At 37.8% G+C, this 21,165-nt stretch overlaps 1 long non-coding RNA gene across 1 annotated transcript; it reads left to right on the top strand.

Moving 5' to 3' along the window:
* The first annotated feature begins 1,423 nt into the window (after positions 1-1,423).
* On the top strand, positions 1,424-4,011 carry LOC137741372 (uncharacterized). The gene is made up of 2 exons (XR_011069289.1): positions 1,424-1,972; positions 3,644-4,011. It is a non-coding gene; the product is annotated as an uncharacterized lncRNA (long non-coding RNA).
* Positions 4,012-21,165: the final 17,154 nt, after the last annotated feature.

The following is a 21,165-nucleotide window of genomic DNA, read 5'->3' as shown; positions in this document are numbered from 1 at the left end:
ACGGGTCAAGTTCGGTCTAGATCATATTACCCATTTATTTTGAGGTGTGATATCCACACATCCTATTTTACTTCTCACACACCTTCTTAATTTTTAACGGTCGGATCGGATGAATTGAAGAAGATTAACGGACATAAATTATCAAGGGGTGTGTAAGAAGTAAAATGAAATGTGTGGATAGCACATCTCTTTATTTTAATGAATGTTACACAACATAATATTTTAAAATATTGATAAAAACACATCACAAAAGTCGTATCTAGTTGGAAGCGACCAAATACAGCGTAAGAAAAGGATGGGAGCTAAGCGAAAGATTATGCACATAAAACGAACGCCCAGTACAGGAGAAAAGAAACGGCCCCCAAACAACGGACAAGAGCATGACACGCATGCACGTGAAGCGCCCAGTAAAAGATGATGGCGGAAATCAAGCAAATCATACGGACGTGAAGCGCCCAGTAAAAGATAAGGGGCGGGAATCAAGCAAATCATACGGACGTGAAGAGCCCAGTACAGAAAATCAATGGGAAAAACAAAACATGAAAGTAAACGTTAAGAGCCCAGTACAGAAAATCAATGGGAAAAACAAAACATGAAAGTAAACGTTAAGAGCCCAGTACAGAAAATCAATGGGAAAAACAAAACAGTAAACGTTAAGAGCCCAGTACAGAAAATCAATGGGAAAAACAAAACATGAAAGTAAACGTTAAGAGCCCAGTACAGAAAATCAATGGGAAAAACAAAACATGAAAGTAAACGTTAAGAGCCCAGTACAGAAAATCAATGGGAAAAACAAAACATGAAAGTAAACGTGAAGAGCCTAGTACAGAAAATCAATGGGAAAAACAAAACATGAAAGTAAACGTGAAGAGCCCAGTACAGAAAATCAATGGGAAAAACAAACATGAAAGTAAATGTCCAAACTGATCATCAAGTTCACAACTTGACATTACTCACATGTATAATTTCATTTGTTTATTTTGCTGATTCTATTTTTTGGTATTTGAGTTTTTATCCCCTGATTATTTTTTCCAGAGGTTGTATTAATTTTCCTTTGACTGGAAATTTTGGGTTTCTTCATATTCGCCTAATCCTATTGGTACATAATCATATGAGAAAATTAGGATTTGAACATGTTAATTAGCTATGAATTAGTTTACATTAGAGAATATATGTGATTTTGGATTCGTGTTGGTGTAGCTAGGGGCAATTATATATGTGAATAGATGTTGGGTTGGAAGGTCTACTCATAAAGAAGAACAAATCTAAGGGTAGAGTCAAACTGAAAAACAACCAAACTCAAAATGTAATTTGCCAAAGAGCACGATTGGCCCTTTGTTTTAAAATTTTCATACTTTACTTCTCATTCTTTTGTACCCTGATGTATGGGAAACGTGTATTCAACTTTAGAACTTTATCCGAAACCATTTGGTGGGTGTTTGGAATTTTGGAATTAGATTTTTCAATTTGTTTTTTGAATTCCTAACATTTAATCTCATTTGGGTCTAAGCCTTTAGCTATTTTTGTTATGAAATAGTTCATTGATTGCATATTGTTAATTTGATACATTCTGTTTGTGGTAGCTCCAATTTCTTGCTTTAAGAAAACCACTTGGTTGGTTTTAAGTTTTTCGTACTTTTCGTTGTCCTATTTGCATAAAAACATGTTTTACAAGTTTGGGGACTGATCTGAAATCATTTGGTGGATGTTTTTAGTCCTAATTGGAGAAGACTCTTTTTGCTCTGAAGTTTGTTAGTTGACAGAGATTACAAGTATAACATGGTGTTGTGTTGGATTTTGGTTGGTTTAGGTTGCAGAAGATGGGGGATTTGGATTTAAAGAAGGTGGTGACAGGCACCAGGGGTGGCTTCTCATCATTTGCAATTGGTTACATGGGGTGTTTTCTATTTATTGGCTAATATGTTGAGCCTTTTAGTCATCGGATACTGGTTGGAGAAAGAGTTCAACTTTGGTATGCATTTGAAAATCAGTTTTTTTCAGTCTAATTATGTGGTATATATCTTCTGCAAATTCAGAGAACTTTGTGATTATAAGCATTTTCATCATTCAAGGGAGTCGAGACTTAAAATTCTTTGCACTACAACTTAGTCATGTTAGGCTTTTATTAGCATTGAGCGAAAACGATTTGGTGATGTAGGTTTTGCAACTTATCATGTCAGACTAATAATTTTTCCATTAATTTCTCATCTTTTTTTTTTTTTTTTTTTTTTTTTTTTTTTTTTTTTGGGTTTACGAACGTTAATTGTTTGATCCATGTTATACTATATTGAATGATAACATGTTAACAGTAGTTTCAAACTAGGGGCTTTTGGATCTAGGTCCAAAAACTTAGGTAGTTTTTGGGATCAAGTCTAGTTATACAATTACATATTTTGATATCAATTTTGCCCCTTCATATAAAAATATTTAAATTCTTTAATTTTTTATCATTTATTCAGTTTTTAAATTTTGAATATTTAAATACTCAAACTAAAATATTATCTAGTAAATACCTACTATTTATAAAGAAAACAAGACCGATATAATCTAGTAACTACCTACCTATTGTATAGGAAGAAAATGTTTTATACCTACAAAGCAGATATAATCTACCCGCAAAACAAAAATAAACTACCTATTGTATTGGAAGAAAAATGCTGGGAACCTACATGGCGGAACATAAAAATAAAAATATGATATAATATACCTCCATTAAAGAAACGTATTTGGAGGGAAGAACGCAAAAATATCACCCATGAAAAGAAGAGACAAAAAAGAGGAGGATTGATAGAGGGAATTGTTTGGAAGAAGGAAAAAAGGAGGGATGAAACTGACCGGGGGTTGAGGTGATTATATGGCTATAACTAATCCTACAATTAAGGGATTAGTTAAACCACAAATTATCTCATAATTAAGAAATTTTGTGTATTTACTACAATTCGTAAGCCTAAGGGGTAAATATGGTACAAATCATAAATAAACATACATGAAATCTCAATTATTGGACCTATTTCAATGAAGTGGACTAATTCTACTAATGGCTCACAAAATTGGATCTATATCAAGTTATCCCATTTATTATGAATTTAAGATCTTCAATTTTAGTATTTAAAGAGTAATATGGTTTTTTTTTTTTTTTTTTTTTTTTTTTTTTTTTTTGCAGCGGTTAAAGAAGGGGGCGAGGAAACTTTAGAAAATATTAAGGAAGGTGAAATGATCATGGTATTTAAATTTTAACAATTCAATTTCTTAAAATTGGGTAAATGCTGGCATTTAATAGTACTTTGAAGATGGATTTTTGACTTTGAGTTTTGACTCTTTGTTGTGCTTTTTTTTTATATTTTTCAGTCTTTGGCAAGCCATAATACATCATAAACAAAATAATTGGGTTTTAGTAAATATTGATTTTGTAAAATTCTTTATTTAAATTTCTATGTGCTGATGAATTCTCATTTAGAGTTGGTGACAACCAATCGACTCATCACCAACTTTAGATCAAGATTCAAGCAATCCTTTAATGTGTAAGTCATGTTTTCATTCTATTTTGTTGATTTTGTCATCACAATTTATTAGAAAGTTGGGATATCGGTTAATTTTTAGACTTGGATTTTAACTTTTTATTTGTATTTCTGGAAAATTGCAGAAAGCTTGCATTAAGATTCAGCTCTCCGATCCGAAAGACCTTAAGATTGATGGCTGAATTATTGTAAGTATGTCTTTTGTCACAGGTTTACCCATGTTCTTCTGTCCAATCATTTCTTGACACTATATTAGTAACCCCAATTATTATAAGGATTAACAGATTAAGATCCATTTAGATTCGATATACACATTTTATATCTGGAACTTAGGTTAGGTATTGTCTATATATCAAACATAATGCATGAAATATATTAAAAAAATCTACGATTTGTTGTATGTGGATTGTATTTGTTAAATATTTTGTATATAAATTTTTTCTAACAATTTGAATGTAAATAGTATTAATCTTCTATCTTACAATCTTTCATATGTTTGGAATACAATCTTACATACAATTTTTAATCCCGCAGCAACGTGCGGGCATTGATTTCTAGTACTTACTATTTTCCATAATGTTAATTGATTTTACGATAAAACTTCAATTTTCTTTATGGTATTAGAGTAAGTTCTTCCATGTGTGAAGCCTGCAAGCCACATGTTCTCTAGGTCACCTGATTTGTGTTGTCTAAGCCCAACGGCCATATAACTGTGACACCTTGCAATTTTCATGAAGCCAACCGGTTTAAAAAATAATTATTTTTTGTCAAGGTTCTAAAAGGCACTAGGTGCGTACAAAGGGCATGGCCTAGCCAAATTGTTTTTGCCAACGTTTTCATAACTTAACAACTTATGTTTTAAAACATGAGGTATGAGATTGAAATGTTTTAAGATATTGCAATTAAACACAAACTTGAGGGTGCAAAATGTGATTTACCCAAACATATTTTAGTTGTCAGCACAAATGTAGAACCCATTGTTTCCATGTCATCACTTAACAACTAACTTAACAGATTTTAAGGGTAAATTACACAAAACTACCTCAACCATGAGTCGAATAACAATCTCATACCTCATGTTTTAAAAATACAATGTCGTACATTATCTTACAAATTTGTTACAATGTTAGACTTCCGTCGGTTTGTTTGTCAATTTCTCTATTAAATGATGGTATGGCTTGAGACGGGGCTTACTCCTTCACCCAACTGAATAAAAATATTAATTAAATATTAAAAAAATCTAAGATAAAAATTAATTAAATATTTTATTAAAAAAGTGGGACCCACTCCCTACCAACACCCTCAACCTTCTTCTTCCTCAATTCCTTCCTTTCTATCTCTCTGTAAATTTTTGGTCAAACAAAAATGGTGGGCATGAACACACGCAAATTCAGCTCCAAGCTTTTAAGACTATCATCATAACTCATCATTGTATGCTTCCTCTACCTAGCTCACCGCTCAACACCTCCGAACCCCTAAAAACCCTAACCACTTCACTCCCTCCTCCAATGGCACTTTCTTCCCAAATCCCTTCAAATCTTCATTTAACCCCACCACCATTACCAAACACTCCATAAAATCATCAAAGTCAAAACCCATAAACCATAATCTCACTTGGGTATCCAATTCAAAATCCTGAATTAAAAAAATAAAAAAAAAATCTTTGTACCCAAGTCAAAAACCCAAATTCGTCCTTGGAGGAGAGTGGGGTCGCCGTGGAGAGGTGGCGTGCGTGGCGGGTGAAGGCTGCGTGGCGAAGGCGAGATAGAATAAACATGACTTCTAAAGAGAGAAATGGGGGCTGGCTTTAGGGTTTTGCAGAGGGGCAGGAATTTAATCTCGGGGACGAGGGGACAGATGAACCAGGGAAGAAGAAAGGTAAGGCTGAAGGCGTGAGGTAGGGGTGGGTCCTTTTTTTTTAATAAAATATTTAATTAACTTTATCTTTAATTTTTTAATATTTAATTAATATTTTTATCTAGTTGGTCGAGAGAGTGGGCTTTGCTTCAAGCAAGATCATCATTTAATAGAGAAATTGACAGACAAACTGACGGATGTTTGAAATTGCAACAAATTTGTAAGATAAGGTTTTTAAGAGTCATGTTCTCTTTGTTGATTTTACAAAAAGTTAGCATAATTAAATCTCGGGTAAATTACATTTTACCCTCTCAGGTTTAGGGTCGATTTCAATTTCTTACAACATCTTTAAAACATTTCAATTTCATACATTGGCTTATCATTTTATTTCAATTTCATACATCCGTTAGAAAATCTGTTAAGTAAACCGTTAAGTGATGACGTGACAAATATGGGATCCACATTTGTGCTGATGTGGCATTTTTTTTTTTTTTTGCATTTCAAATATAATCATATTTATCTTATTAAAAAAAAAAAAAAAAAAAACCCAGAAACCAACCCCTTGCCTGCGAGACCCACTCCCTCTCCTCCACTATCTTCATCTCCCCTCCCATCCAAAAACCCACCCCATCCCATCCGACCCCAACCCCACCTCCCCTGCAACCCCCCTACCCCACCCACCTATTTTCGGCGACCTCCTCCATCTCTTTCTCTTCCTCTTTCTCTCATCATTTTAACCTCGAATTGGCGTCAATCAGACCCATGAGATGCAGCCAACAACGACATCGGAAGGGGATTTTGGTATTTGACAATTGAAGGAGTGCTATTCTTCCTACAAAAAATTTGGGTGAGGTGGGGGTGGGGGGTTGTGGGGGAGGTGGGGATGGGGTGGGGGTGTTGCGGGTGAGGTGGGTTTGGGGTGAGGGAGGTTGCGGGGGAGGTAGGGGTGGGGTGGGGTGGGATGGATGGTAGGGGAGGCAAAGAGATTGGAGGAGATGGAGTGGGTCAGGGGATGGGTTTTTTGGATTTGATTGTGTGTGTGTGTGTGTGTTTCTTTTTTTTTTAATTAATAAGATAAATATTATTATATTTGAAATGAAAAAGAAATATTTTTTTGCCACGTAGCACAAATTTGGCAGCCACATCAGCACAAATATGAATCTCATATATTGCCACGTCATCACTTAAAGGTTTCTTAAACAGATTTTCTAACGGATGTATGAAATTGAAATAAAATGATAAGTCAATGTATGAAATTGAAATGTTTTAAAGATCTAAGAAATTGAAATTGATCCCAAACTTGAGGGGGTAAAATATAATTTACCCTTAAATCTCCATTCCAACTGTTACTATTATTAATAGGATGCTGCCATATGAGCGACTCAATTTGCTAACTGAGGAACCCAATTCCAATGTACATATGAGAAACAAGAGGCAAAGCGGCGTATTTCTGCAATAATTTGGAGAATGCGCCAGTTACAACGCAAATGTGGTTTCTTGAAGCTGTCAATAACAGTAGTGGAATCACTTTCGATGATGATACAATTGTAGCGGTTAGCTTTTGCAACTTTCAATCCCCTTAACACTGCTTCAGCTTCGGCAGCATCAGAAGAAGCACTGTAGGAGAAGGAGGCTCCACGTAAAAAAGCCCTTCTACAATCACAGGCAACAACCCCGGAACGAGACTTAAAAGTAGAGTGATTCCAAGCACCGTCAACGTTCATTTTTATGAAAGGGTACCGTGGGGCTAACCATGATACTGGCCTTCGAGCAACATGCCCTGAGAGGGAAGCAGTGGAAGATTGATTCTACTCACCTCGGCAACAAGGAACTGGATTCGATGTAGGACAGGCATGGGATCGGGGGATTTGCCATTGAAAAGTGCTAGAAGTATGATATTGACTTTTTAGTGTAAAAATATGATTTTTCGTTAAAGTAAACAGTATCGTGGACTTTTCGTTAAAACTCCCTTGATTTAAGGAAAACTAACAACAAGGGCTTGAAAACTTTGAGTTTTAAAGATAGGACAAAATAAAAGGTAAAGTGAATAGTATCAGGATTGACTTTTTAGTGTAAAAATGTGGTTTTTCGTTAAAGTAAACAGTACTACGGATTTTTCGTTAAAACTCCCTTTGATTTATTTTGTTATTCCTATTTCCTTTTGGCATAATTGAAGAGAAAGTTACTGAACTAACTAATAGTAATTCCAGCTGTCAAAAGTTAGTTAGGGTTATTACCTTTGTAATTTACCCTTTTCTGTTAGTTTGTTATTTCTAGCTTCCCTATAAATACTTTTGTAACTTAATCATTAAGAAGTGTCAATTATTGTATAAAAATTTACCATATCCACAACAAAGTGTCTTTTTTTAGTCAATTATTATATAAAAATTTACCACACCCAAACATTGTTTTTATTTTATTTTATTTTATTTAAAAGCAACCCAAAATAATGCATCAAATGTGGTAAGGGTATTTTCATTATTTTAACATTTTTTTTAAAGCAATCTGAAATAATGCATCAAATGTGGCAAGGGTATTTTCGTCATTTTAACAGTGTTTTTTAATAATTAATTTTTTTTGCACAGTTTTTTTTTTTTTTTTTTTTTAAAAAAAATAATTAGTAGCTCACAATTGGCTAGTAATAATGTGATTCAATCAATTGTTCATTAAATATTATTTTCTCTATTTTTAAACACATTCAAAACATCTTAAGATACGGGTAATGCCGATTATAAAAAAGGTCTGTCGCATGCAGATAATAATGTGATTAAATTAGTTGTCAAATGATTGTTTTTTTTTTATTTTTTTATTTTTTTTTTTAAATAAACGATATTATACAGTAAGGGAGGGGATATGGGTAGCCTCATAATGGGCTAGCAATAATATGGTTCAATCAGTTGTTTATTAAATATTATTTTCTCTATTCTTAATATAAATTCAATAGAGACCGATTTTATTATGTGAATTCAGCTACTTTAATTAGTTTATGAGGAGTTTCTTCTAGCATGATCTAAGATTATTCATTTACTTCAAATGTTTGACTTTTTTTTTTTTGTCAATTTACGCATATAAATATATTTCAAACATGTAAGTCACGCGTAACAAAGTCCAATACTAAACTAGTCCAATTAAAATGGCCCAAACAACAAATTTCAAAATTTGCCCCGACGACAGTCTTGTTCGTTTATCATCTCTCTTCCTGTATTCTCTGTTATTTCCTGCCTCCAAAACCTCAAATCCCTCATCTCCTTTCATCATTAACAGGAGTTGCAAAGCGAGAGAAAGAGAGAGAGAGAGAGATAGAGAAACCATCAGAACAACAGAGATGATGACCATCCTCGCCTCTGAGACCATGAACATCCCTGACGGTGACAAGATCAAGGTCCACGCCAAGATCATTGAGGTTCTCACGGGAAGTTCATCCGCAACTTCAAGCACTTGACTTGGACTTTCAACTCGTTACAGACAAGGAGACCGAAAAGCGGAAGTTGAAGGTTGAGACCTTCAACCTGGTTCGGCTCTTGCAAAATCAGCCCCGCCATCCTCACCGCTCTCTTCCACATTAGAAATCTCATCACCGAAATCACCAAGGGGTACCGCAATAAGATGCGTTTTATCGATGCAAGTTTTTGCCATCTTCAGTCTTGACGAAAATGCACTTGCAAAACAATCAACACCTTTGATCAAAGACCTAAGCCTTATGCACCCACGAGGTGAGGTGGGGTGGGGGATTAGGCTAATGGATCTCCGATGCCTAAGTCATTTTCTCTAAGAGAGTAAAGAGTTTAGGGCTTTTTAGGGGTAGCAAAAGCTTTTGAAAATTGGTAGAATATGGGGTATATATAGGGGAGAGGGCCGACCATAGTGTTAGGGTTTTACCCTACACATGGCGGCATCCTATTAGCCAATGTTTATGGAGAAATATTCTTAAGATATTAAATAGGAAATAATATCTTGAGATAATGGAGTAATTATCCCTAATTGATTTAAATTAGGATTAATTACTTCATTGTAGTCAATCTTCAATTAGAAATATATTAAAGATAGGATTTGGGTAATTAATCATTATCTTTAATGATTTAACTTTTCCTTGCCAAGGGTAGGTGAGCTATGGGCAGTCGCATTCAGCTGCTGAGACCTTCAGGGGTGTGAGTTGAACGTATGAGTATCTGAGAAGCTTACCTATTTATTGAGGGCAATCTTGTCTTTCTCGAGCAAAAGTCCACGTGTCGCCTCTAGAATTTTTGGGCTGCCAGCAATTAGGTCATCGGCCGGGCGTCTTACTTACAGAAGTAGACTGCCCGCGTGACCACTTAGGCATCGTCCCTGGCTATCAGAGGCATTTTAGGCTTACAGTGTAGGTAGAATCGCGCCACAGAGGCCATATTCTTCCGAGTTGTAGCTTCATTCCGGAGGTCGCTTAACTAGCATTGCAACACTTTGGAGCCAAGCTATGTTTATGAAGACTTGCACGTCGAGGATGGACCATTTAGTCACGCAAATTCTTTCATAGCGAGGAATCTTGCACTTAGCGTCTCTTCCAGTTAGAGATCCGGGCTCCCATGGAATTGAATATTTCAGTCGGCTAAGTCTTTTTAGGAGAAAAACTATTATGGTCAATTCTGGGAGTTGTCCGGCGCAGGTGGTTGATGCATTCAGGGGGAACTGAGCAATCATACAACCCATCCACGTCTAGATATTTTAGAGCAGTTTACCCTATTACGCTGTAGAGCAGACCCAGATGGGTGTCAGAGAATTATTTTACCCTCTCGCACTGGATAGCATACCATATGGGTGTTAAGGAATTAGTTTACCCTCTCGTCCTAGAGGGCAGACCCAATGGGTGTCGAGGAATTAGTTTACCCTTGCACTGGAGAGCTTACCTAGATGGGTGTTGGGTTTGTGAATAACTTCTTGGATCTTCATTGAGAATAAAGATATGTATAAGGCTAGAAAAAAAGTTCCTGAAAATCCTAAACCGTACTAAAAAAATCCCGAAACCAAACAAAAAAAATCCTAAAAAATTCAGTACACATCCCAAACCGATCCTGAACCATTCGGTATGGGAATCGATCTCATCATTTGACTTGTTTAGTAATCTCAAATCGAACTGAAGTTAGAATATATTGGATTTCAACCCTTCATTACTAGGTTCAGTTGTTTTGCTTTTGGTTGTTCTTCGGCGATGTTAGCCCTCCCACCTCTACTGCCGTCTCTAGTTCCACATTCACAGCTACCTCAACCCCTGCCCCAACGGTATACTAGATGCTTGCCCATTCCCCAAGGCCAACGACACCAATCTTCTTCATACAAATCATCACATCAAAGTTCGTTGCGAATCGAGAAACCACAGCACCTGATGAAGTAAATTTAGTCACAAGTAAACTGTCAAAGCAAACAATACTCTGGCAACCTCAATGGACAAATCCGCTTATATGGTGTTGTGCTATTGCGTGTCTCATATTTAGCCTTATTCTTATTTCTTTGGAATTGCAACTTTGATACTCTAACCCTTTCATTCTTTCACTTTGAGCTTGAAACTCTCTGCCAACTCAGTCGAATCTCGACTTTCACTATGTCTTTCTTTCTTTCTCTCTATCTCTCTCTCTTTCTCTCGACCTTCACTTTGTCTCTCTTTCTCTCGACCTTTACTCACTCTTCATTGATCCATTGTGTGTATACAGATTGTGTGCGTGTGTGTCTGCAGATTGTTTATGTGTGTGCATAGTTTGTGTGTGAATTGCTTTCATACCAAATTGAAGTTAACAATTGGTGTGCACTGTGAAGATTTGGAACAAGCAAAGCTGCAAGATGGAAATGCAAGCTATTTTTGATTGAATTGTGAAAATATTTCGGGAATCCTAATCCATCCAAAAAGACCGATAATATTTTAGGAATCCCGAAAATTGGGAATACCGAAATTTCAGTTCGGGATTGGTGGACGAAAATTTTCGGTTTGGGATCATATACCGAACCACCTTTAGAAATGTATCAACTATGCTGGAGGGTAGAAACTACATAACAACTAGGATAATCCTCAGCTAACGAGGTCTTGTTCGTCGAGCTGCCTGAGGCTTCGAACTTATTTGGATAGCCCTAAACGAAGTTCAGGAGGTGATGTGAGATTTTCCTAGGCATTTATTCACATTGCTAAATGTGGATCGAGAGTGCTTTGACCTGGCAAAGATGCCATTATACCGTATCGTCTTCAATGGGGGTTCAATGTTGTCTTCTGCTGCTTGCGTAAGTCGTGCAACTGGCTTGTCAAGGTATTCGTTGTACCAGCCTTCCTTTGTCAGCTTCTCGAGGTACTACTTCCATTTCAGGGCAGCCGTTGGTAATGTGACTCAACCCTTGGTGGAATGCGCAATACTTTGTCTGATCCAGCTTGGTAAGATCATTCTTCATGGGTGGCGGCAGTTCAAACCATGGTTCATTCTTGAGTTTACGGAGAATCTGGCCAATCAGAACTATGAACTTGGTGAATGCCTCAAGCGCTGAGTTATCTCTATTTGGGGAACGGTCCATGCGTTTAATTTTTTGCTCATTCCTGTATGACTGCTTGGCTTCATCCCATAGTGCGTGCTTCTCTGCCAAAGCATACGAAGCTGCCAAGGTTAGCTCTATGTTCATGATCAATTTTCCAAATAAAAGGTGTTCGGTGGGAAGCTAGTTTTTGAATGCTGCTATTGTTATGCCCTTGTTGCAATCGACAATCTTAGTCTTCTCTGCCTTGAACCTCTTGACATAGTTGCGAATTGACTCATTCGGGCCCTTCATGATGTTGAAAAGGTGGTCGAACGTCTTTTTGATTAAGCAATAGGACGAATATTCCTTGGTGAAAACTAAAGAAAGTTCGTTGAAGTTCTGGACTGAGCACGGTGTAAGGCATGGAACCAGTCTTGCAATTCGCCCCTCAATGTCATAGCAAAAACCTTGCATATGAGAACGTCATTGTTACTGTAAAGAATCATCGCGTTGCGGTAGTGCTTCAGGTACTTGTTCGGATATTCATTTCCCTTGAAAAAGGTGAAATGTGGCAGGCTAAACTTTCGCGGAGGCTTCGTGTTCTCAATCTCATTTGTAAACGGTGACCTGCTCATGTTGGCCACGTCTTTACGAATGACATCGTCGGTAGTATTAATGCACTGGAATCTGTACAGTTGCTCTGCTATGAACCTTTGTACTTCTTTCTAGATTTGGGCCTGGTGGGGGCAACAGAGCCTTGGGCTACCCCTGGTGTTGACCTGCTGGTCTATGTTGCTCTTTGGCATGTCCTGCTCGTCTGTATTATGGTTGCGGTGCATGTGGTTCATTATGTGATTCTTGCCGTTACACTTGGTGGGGGTTGCCAATGGCACTTGAGCTGGATTGCTCTTGTGCTCTATTTGGTTTGCCATGTGGCTGCCTACTCTGGTCCATTGCAGGAAGATCTGCTTATGGGCCTAGCTTCGTGTGGACGCTTCGCGTGGAATATACTAAGTGCTTATAGAAGCATGAACCCAACCTCGAATGCACACTGACTCGTGAGCCGAGTTGGGACTGAACGTTTCTCTGCGCATTTAGGTGGGATAAGACATTTTCCCAAAGGCTTAAACGAGATTGCACATTACCCGAATGCACGGTTCATGGTAGGCTGAGTAGCTCTTTACCGAGGCATCGCTAGAATGAATCACGTTCTTCTGCCCTCGTCCTACTTCTCGACACCACGTCGGGGGCGCGCTGCATCTCGATGGGCTTAAGGAGCTTGTTCACCAAGGCGGTCTGCTGTGCGAGGGCGCTTATCAAATTGATGACCTGTTGGGGCAGGTGGTGCTCGCTATTTGGATTAAAAGAGTCTAGATAATGGGTGTCTCCATGTGTGGTGGAAGTCTAGTGGACTGCAGGTATAAAGCTTGAGCCTAAAGAGGGCATTTATGTAGAAAAGTGGGGTGAAAATAACCATGAGTCGATTGAGGGATCAATGGTCGGAATTTGGATCGCCTAAGGTGGCCTCAGATTGGATTGGGTCATTGAAGCGGGTCGCAGGGCAAGCCAACCCGGTTGGGAGGTCGGTCCGTGCATGTGTATGCTGGGCTCGAGCGTGTAGCGACTGGTCTTGGGCTGACGCTTGCCCATTTTGGGGCTGGGCTTTATCTGCAGCAAGTAGGGCTCGGCGCCGGGCTTGGGCCATGTCGGCTTGGGCTGCCTGGTTGGTGGCTTGAGTTATTGCAAATTGGGCCTTTTAGGCTCGACTTACGGCTTGAGGGTGTTTGGCTTCCTGCCCATGGGCCACGGAATGGACCTGTGCTTTATGCCCAGGGTTCTGAGGGCTACGACGCTGTAAGGGCAGCGATGCTTGCATCTGGGCCGTGGCCTGGTGGCTTTGTCATGGCTGCCAGGTTATGGTGGGGCTCCTCCCGCCATTGCGTTGAGCCTTGAGGATCTCCATCTCGGGGCTATGTCCTCGTCTTCACTCTCCAGTCCAAGTTTTTGTACATATGGGGTTTCGTTCGTCGTTCTGAATATTGTTCCAACTTGTCAAGGTTCTAGGCCTTAAAGAATTCAACCAAGTCTTTGCTTTGTCTTTCATAGTGTACGGAAAGACCTTCATCCTGAGATGTTCCTCGGTGACTCATTCTACCAATGCTATGTTTGACATCATATTGAAGATATCTCTAATATGTGCCAATGGATCTTCAGTGCTCATGCCATCAAAAGAAGGCATCATATAAAGTGGATATTCTTCAATTCATAATTCCTTGCAGTTGAAATAAGAGCTATGCTTGATGTGATTCCGGAATGGTAGGAATATCAAGATCTCCCATCATCTCATTCTGAACTAACGCCATCGTGCTCTGTCGCTGCTTTTCTTTCTCACTGACTTCTCTTTGTTCTCTTCGGATTTCACGGAGTATTTTCTCAATTTCAGGTTCAAACTCAAGTAATAAACAATCTGACGAACAGGTACCAAGCATTCACTTTCAAGAAACAATAAAAAAAAATGAGAAAGCACCGAGAAAATTAATCAAAATAAAAGAAAACAAAAAAAAAAAATTGAAAAATCACAAAAGTAAAATCAAAATTAAATTCTATCCGAGGCAGCGACACCAAAAACTTGTTGTTGATAATTGCAAGTGTACAATATCATCCAAGTAATATAGTGATAAGTAGAGTGTCATTCAAACAAGGATCGAATTAACCTAAATTTACTATTGAGATTGACTTCAAACTAAACTTAAATAAAAGAAGGATTACGTTGACAATTTCAAATATGCAAAGAAACGAAACAAAAGTAAAAATAACAATTGATCGAACACGAAGTAAAAGTGAATGAATTATAAAAGAATAATATATGGAAGCACTAGGACAGCAAGTTCCTCATTCTCAATCCCGTCTAATCCCGTTATTGATATTAACATCAAATTATTCCCATGTTGCTAGCAATTATCCCTTGATTCGTCAATATTTCCTGTCAGAATATACTAACCATGTTTCGGACTATCTACCCATGCTATGTCTAGCCACATATATAGATAATCGAAACCCTTTACGCTAAATGGATAAGTACACGATACTACACAAATCATAATCAGTTTGTCTACTCAATTATGTAATTCATGGTAATTGTTATGAGAAGCAATCTACTAAACTCAACATGTCAGTCACAATTTAGTTCTTCACACAAATAATGGTCAGTTATTGGATAACGACAAAGCACAATAACTATTACTCAACATGGAAAATAACTAAGATTAATATAAAATAACGAGAATTATATGTTCAAGATAAGAGTACACCCTAGTCCTAGCAAAAAGACTAAGTTCATGATTAAACTAATGACAAACATAGATGAATTCGATGACATGGAATAAATCTTGAACTCCAACTTTGTATTTGAGTGTGTGTATGCGCTGGGAAATCTTGGAGCCTCTGTGGAGTTGTAAGACTGGTAGTCTGTAAATGTGCGTGATATGATCCTTCCCCAAATTCCTTGTGGCGCTGGGTTCTTTTCCTTTTTTTTTTTTTTTTTTTTTTTTCTCAAAATCCCCCTCCTCTTCTTAACTAATCCACATGCCTTTTGGAATCTCAAAAACCCAATTCCTTTTGGGAAAAACATCGCCACATGCTTTGCACCGCCTAATTATACTGGGCTTCCTTTAATGGTCCAATTTTCTATATGATGTACTATTCCATTCTTTGCTCCAGCCCATCAATTCACATCCCACTTGGTAATTCTTTGTGTTTTTCTAATTTAAGCTTCCAATTCCCTGCTTTATTCACAAATCATCTTTTCTACAAAAACTCACACAAGACACATTAAACTCACCAATTTAATATAAAATCATGACTAAATAATATGTATAAGAGGTATAAAACCTGCATATAAAATCAACCTAACACTATTCATTTGACAAATTTTGTAAAGTGAATAGTGTTACTACAGTATTATGTCTTATGGAAATCTCTATAAAAGAAAGGAGGAAGAGAAGAAGAAAGTGATGGATCAATAAAAAAAAATGAAGAAGAAGAAAGAAGAGAAAGAAGATAGAAGAGAGAAAGGAAATAAAGAAGAGAGATGCAAAAGAAAATACTAGTGAGTTGGGATAGTGAAAGAAGAAAAAATAGTGAGAATTAATCATTATTCTATTATTTCAGATAACGAAAGAAAATACCACTGATATCTCGAGGACATAGGCAAACGTGCCAAACCTCATAGATATTGTGTCTTATTACATTTATTCCACTGCAGACATACCCTCAATTTCACAACACAAACGGTGAAAATTTAATGGACATGTGCAACAATTAAATTTAGCATAAAACTCATATAACGTATTTGTGTAGATCAAACCAACTAAATATTTACATATTTCAATCAAATCATTAAATTTCTTAATCACCGCATAAACATCATTCTTATAAACAATCATCCAAATCACTTAGTAATATGTGTCAAAGAATAATCATTCAAACATTTTAAGCTCATTTAAAAGTACTTTTAAAATGGTTGAAAACACTTATGGTGAAAATGTTTTGAAAACAACTCTTTAATAAACATGAAAGTGAATTCTTAAAAAAGAATTCAAGTGTTCTAAAAGTCAGAAATGTTGCAGTCATATTTAGAATAGGAATGTGATTGTATAAATCCTAGTATATCTAGAGATGTCTTTGCATATTCCCTTTAGTAGTTAATATCCTATTAGAGTTGTAATTTTAAAAGGGCAAGGATTTAACCTATTTCACTACTATAAATAAAGGCACAATGGGGTGATACAACATACACCTCACAATTAAATCTCCCTCTTTTCTCTCTTATTGCCGCTGGCCTCCCCCTCTCTATTCCCTTAGAATAGTTCAGTTAAATAGGCCTATAACACATTATCAACACGCTCTTGCCAGAAGCTAAAGAACTGAAGGATCGTAGGAGGAGGCTCTCTTCTACAAAATTCAAAGGCTTTTATTTGTTTTCTGCCAATCAGGCTTACAATAAAGGAAGATATTTGAAACGACCATGAAGTATGAAAACATTCCCCATGATGCATGAACACTCTATGTCTATATTTTCCTTCTGATATATATATTGTATATGTTTTATATATTTGTCAATATATATATATATATATATATATATGTTTCATGCATTATGCAATTATATTGCTATGTGGAATTTGTGAGTCAAAGCTATAAATAAATTAGAAGCAATTTAGGGTTTTTCAAACCCTAGAAAAGTTGAAGAAAAAAACCTTGGGAACCCTGTAGTATGGCCACCAAACCACCTTCGCTGGCCTGAAGCTCAGCTGCGTAGAGCGCATCATGGAACGGCCATTTTGCCACCTTAGACCATACGGTAGCAGCCCTTTGGGTTTTGATGCGCCGACCCAACACGCCAAGCTTTCGGCCTGATAGGCTTACACGGGCTTGAAACCTCTCAGCCCAAACCAATAAGCCTACAACCTTCTTAGCTCTGTCCTCGTGTCCTTGGCTCATCTTTAGTACCCTGTGCTACTGGGCCTCTTTTGCCCCATGACAGGCCTTCATGCAGCCCACTCACTAATAGCCCTATGCTGCTGGGCTTGACCTGCCTTGACCTAAAAACCCGAAACCCAACTTCAGTTGGGCTTCCACACACCCACTCGTAAGCCAGCTTTAGGTTGGGCTTGCCTCATGCTTAGTTTTTGGCCCAAAAGTCAACAGCTTCTGTTGCTAGGCTCCCCAAACCACACGGCTCAGAGGCCTGCAGTCCTCCCGTGACCCAATAAGCTTGCAGTTGAACTGCAGGGCCCACTCCCGTGTTAATTTTTTTTTTTACCCAGTGCCAATTTTTGGCATCCCCACATTATAAATCATGCCCAAGTATTTTTGAGGCACTCTAATTAATTCTAATTTAATTATCACTTGGTTTATCACCAACAAAAGCTAATATAACCCGTTTGTAATTATTTTGCTTCCACGATCGACCCCGTTTGGTCCCGATCTATTGAATTAATTAAAAGTGACCTGCAGTCTATTAATCTGATAATTAATCCAAAATTATTAACCTGAAGATCACTTTTGGACATTAATGACCCAATAATTTATTTTTAGACTTTGAACCGTTGACATTCTTTCATAGTCCCGAAGCTCTCACACTTGAGTTCCCGAAGCAACCCAAATCCACTACACTTAAATCAGCATATTGCATTCTGTGTTCTTGCAGAAACCTCTCCTTTATGAACTAATAGTTCATAAAACTAAATTGAACCTGTAGTTTTCGTTCAAAACTTATCACATGAAACCTGTAGCTTTCATCCATAAATTAAACCAATACATGTCTATAGAACCTAAATGTTCTACGATGTATGTCTATGGATTACCATATGACTAACTACGTTTTGTTGTACCCTCCGTTTTAGGGACATGTCGAACTTGAACAAGCTCGATTTCACCATTCTGAAGTATCTGGAATAAACTACTTGAAGTGGGTTTAAGACGTGAAGCTTCATCTTACTTCCAAGGGTATTAGAGCAACCATTGAGGCACCTACCGACAACAAACCCGTTGACGACGCTCAAAATGCTAATGCAATGATCTTCATTTAAAGACACATCCATGATGCACTGGAGACCGATTACCTCGCTGAGGAGGAACCACGCACCCTTTGGCTTGCTCTGGCTGACCGTTTCGATCACTAGAAAGACATTTACTTGCCTGAAGCAAGACACGACTAACAACATCTACGCTTCCAAGACTTTAAGTCCGTGAATGAATACAACTCTGAAGTTTGTAGAATCCGATCATTGCTTAAGTTCTGTAAAGTGGACTTAACCGAATCAGAACTCCTGGAGAAGACTTATTCGACCTTCTATGCCACCAATATTGCTCTGCATCAACAATATAGGGCACATCAGTTCAGCAAATTTTTGGATTTGATCTCTGTTTTACTTATCATGAAAAGAAAAACCATCTTTTGATGAAAAATCATCAAGCTCGACCCACTAGCTCAAACACCGCACTAGAAGGGCATGCAACTAATTCTAGCAACTACAAACGATGAAAAAGTCATTGTGACCATGGAAATGGGCGGTAAGCCCAACCACGGGCCCAAGGTCAACAGAGCCAAGGCCCACCCAAGGGAGGAAATTTGACCCAACAGCGCCAACCCCTTACCCTTAAGGCCTCAAACTTCAAGAACAAAGGAAAAACTACCATTTAATCGACTTCCACTGAAATGGACATGTGCTACCACTGTGGATCAAAGGATCATTGGTCACGCGTATGCCAAGCTACCCTCAAGGTCATTGCCAAGTATCATCCCCATCGTGAGTCTAACTTTGCGCATATGGATCATCCCGAATATGCTACTACATCCATGGCGATATCAGATTTTTAGGAGGGATCATCTCTTATGGACGAATCAATTTTATTCTTCTAAGACATATTTCTAGGCTATTTTACCCCTAGTGGCCGAACCCCCTAGGAGTGTCCAGACCCCCCCTAATGTTTAGGTTTATGGTTTAATTTTGGACATTTTCTAAGTATTTCGAATAATTTGTTTGGTTTTGGTTTGTTTTGAATTATGGACAATTGTTTATGGATATTATTTCTCGAATTGATTAATTGAATGAATGGAATTGTATTTATGCATTGACCAATTCAATCAATTTATTTGTAGGTATGTCTAGTGGGGAACTTAGTTGTCTGGCTGATAATGCTACCATGCACACCATATTGTGTGAGCGACACTATTTTTCTAACATTGTAACTAAGAAAGCACCTTTGACAACTCTCTCAGGCTCATCCAACCTGATTGAAGGATAAGGAAATGCCCGTATCATATTGTCTAATGGTACTATCTTAACCATTAAAGAGGCCCTCTATTTCCTATGTTCCAAAAGAACGTTGCTGAGTTTTAAAGATATTCAAGATAATCAATATCATATTCAAACCACTGAAGATAATGGTTCTGAATTTCTTTGTATCACTTTTTACAAGTATGGCCAGAAGCGTATTCATGAGATGTTGGAACCTCTCCCGAGTGAGTTGTACATAACAACCATTTTCAGCATTGAAGCCCACCATGTGGCCAGACCTATGCCTGAGTTCCAAAACACTTTATTGCTTTGGCATGATCCTATGGGACATCCGAACGTGACACGATGCGCCGTATCCTCAAATCATCACATAGGCATCATTTACCTCCCTACGTTGGATTCCCGCCATGTAAAGCGTGTTCTTTGGGGAAGTTGGATACTCAACCCTTAATTACAAAGATTATTCACAACCCCCCAAAGTTTCTTCAATTGATTCAAGGGGATATTTGTGGACCTATCCAACCAACATGTGGACCATTTAGATACTTTATGGTGTTGGTTGATGCATCAACACGATGATCACATGTTTGCCTGTTGTCCACACGCAATACTGCATTTGTGAAACTCCTAGCACAAATTATTAAGCTAAAGGCTCACCATCCCGATTATCTGATCAAGTCGATTTGACTGGATAATGCTGGAGCTTTTATGATAGGAGCATATTCATGCGACTTAATTATCATGTTATCGTGCATTTATGTTGTGTTTCCTTAGCTATTTTAGTGTTTTAAGTCACTTTTGTGCATTTTCAGATTATAAAGCCAAAGTGTGCAAGAAGATGCAAATTGGAGTCTTTTGGAGCAAAAGAGGAATGAATGAGTTGAAGACTTGAAGAAACGATGAATTCCTACTCCAACGATGAATTCCTACTAAAACGAGGATTCCTACTCAAACAAGGATTCCTACTTGAAGTAGGAAAGTTAACCCTAGGTTTCCCGTTTTGGTAACCTTTCCTAATCTTAAACGTCCGTATTTTCTAGCCACTTTGAAGGCCTTGTAGGCACTTTAGGACACAAAACGAAGGCCCTAAGCCCACTTACACAACCTTGCCGTGCATTAACCCTAATCCCCTTCCCTTGCCGTGCAAGGGGGGGGCATTTTTGTCCAATGTTGTGCACTTAAACCCTATTTCCCTCTCCTAACCTAAACCCTAGCCGCACCTTGCAGCCATCCCCTTTAATTTCTGATTTAATTCCCTAATTCTAGCAGCCTTTGAATTAACTTTAATTTAATTTTAATAAGCTAGGGTTTATTTTCTGAAACCCTACACATTTTACAACCTTAGCCGCACCCTAGGAGGCTCTAAAAATCATTCATTCTTCTCCTCCCATATCAGCCGCAAATCCATTCACCCTAAGCCTTCTAAATCCCATCTCAGCCGCACCTATTCTAACCCTAGCTCTCTCTCATTCATTCTTAATATTCATTCAGTCACCACAAAACATTTTATTCACTCT

Source organism: Pyrus communis, chromosome 8 (assembly GCF_963583255.1).
Source record: "Pyrus communis chromosome 8, drPyrComm1.1, whole genome shotgun sequence".
NCBI lineage: Eukaryota > Viridiplantae > Streptophyta > Magnoliopsida > Rosales > Rosaceae > Pyrus > Pyrus communis.
The sequence above is the reverse complement of the archived record's forward strand: the minus strand, read 5'-3'. Positions and strand labels throughout refer to the sequence as shown.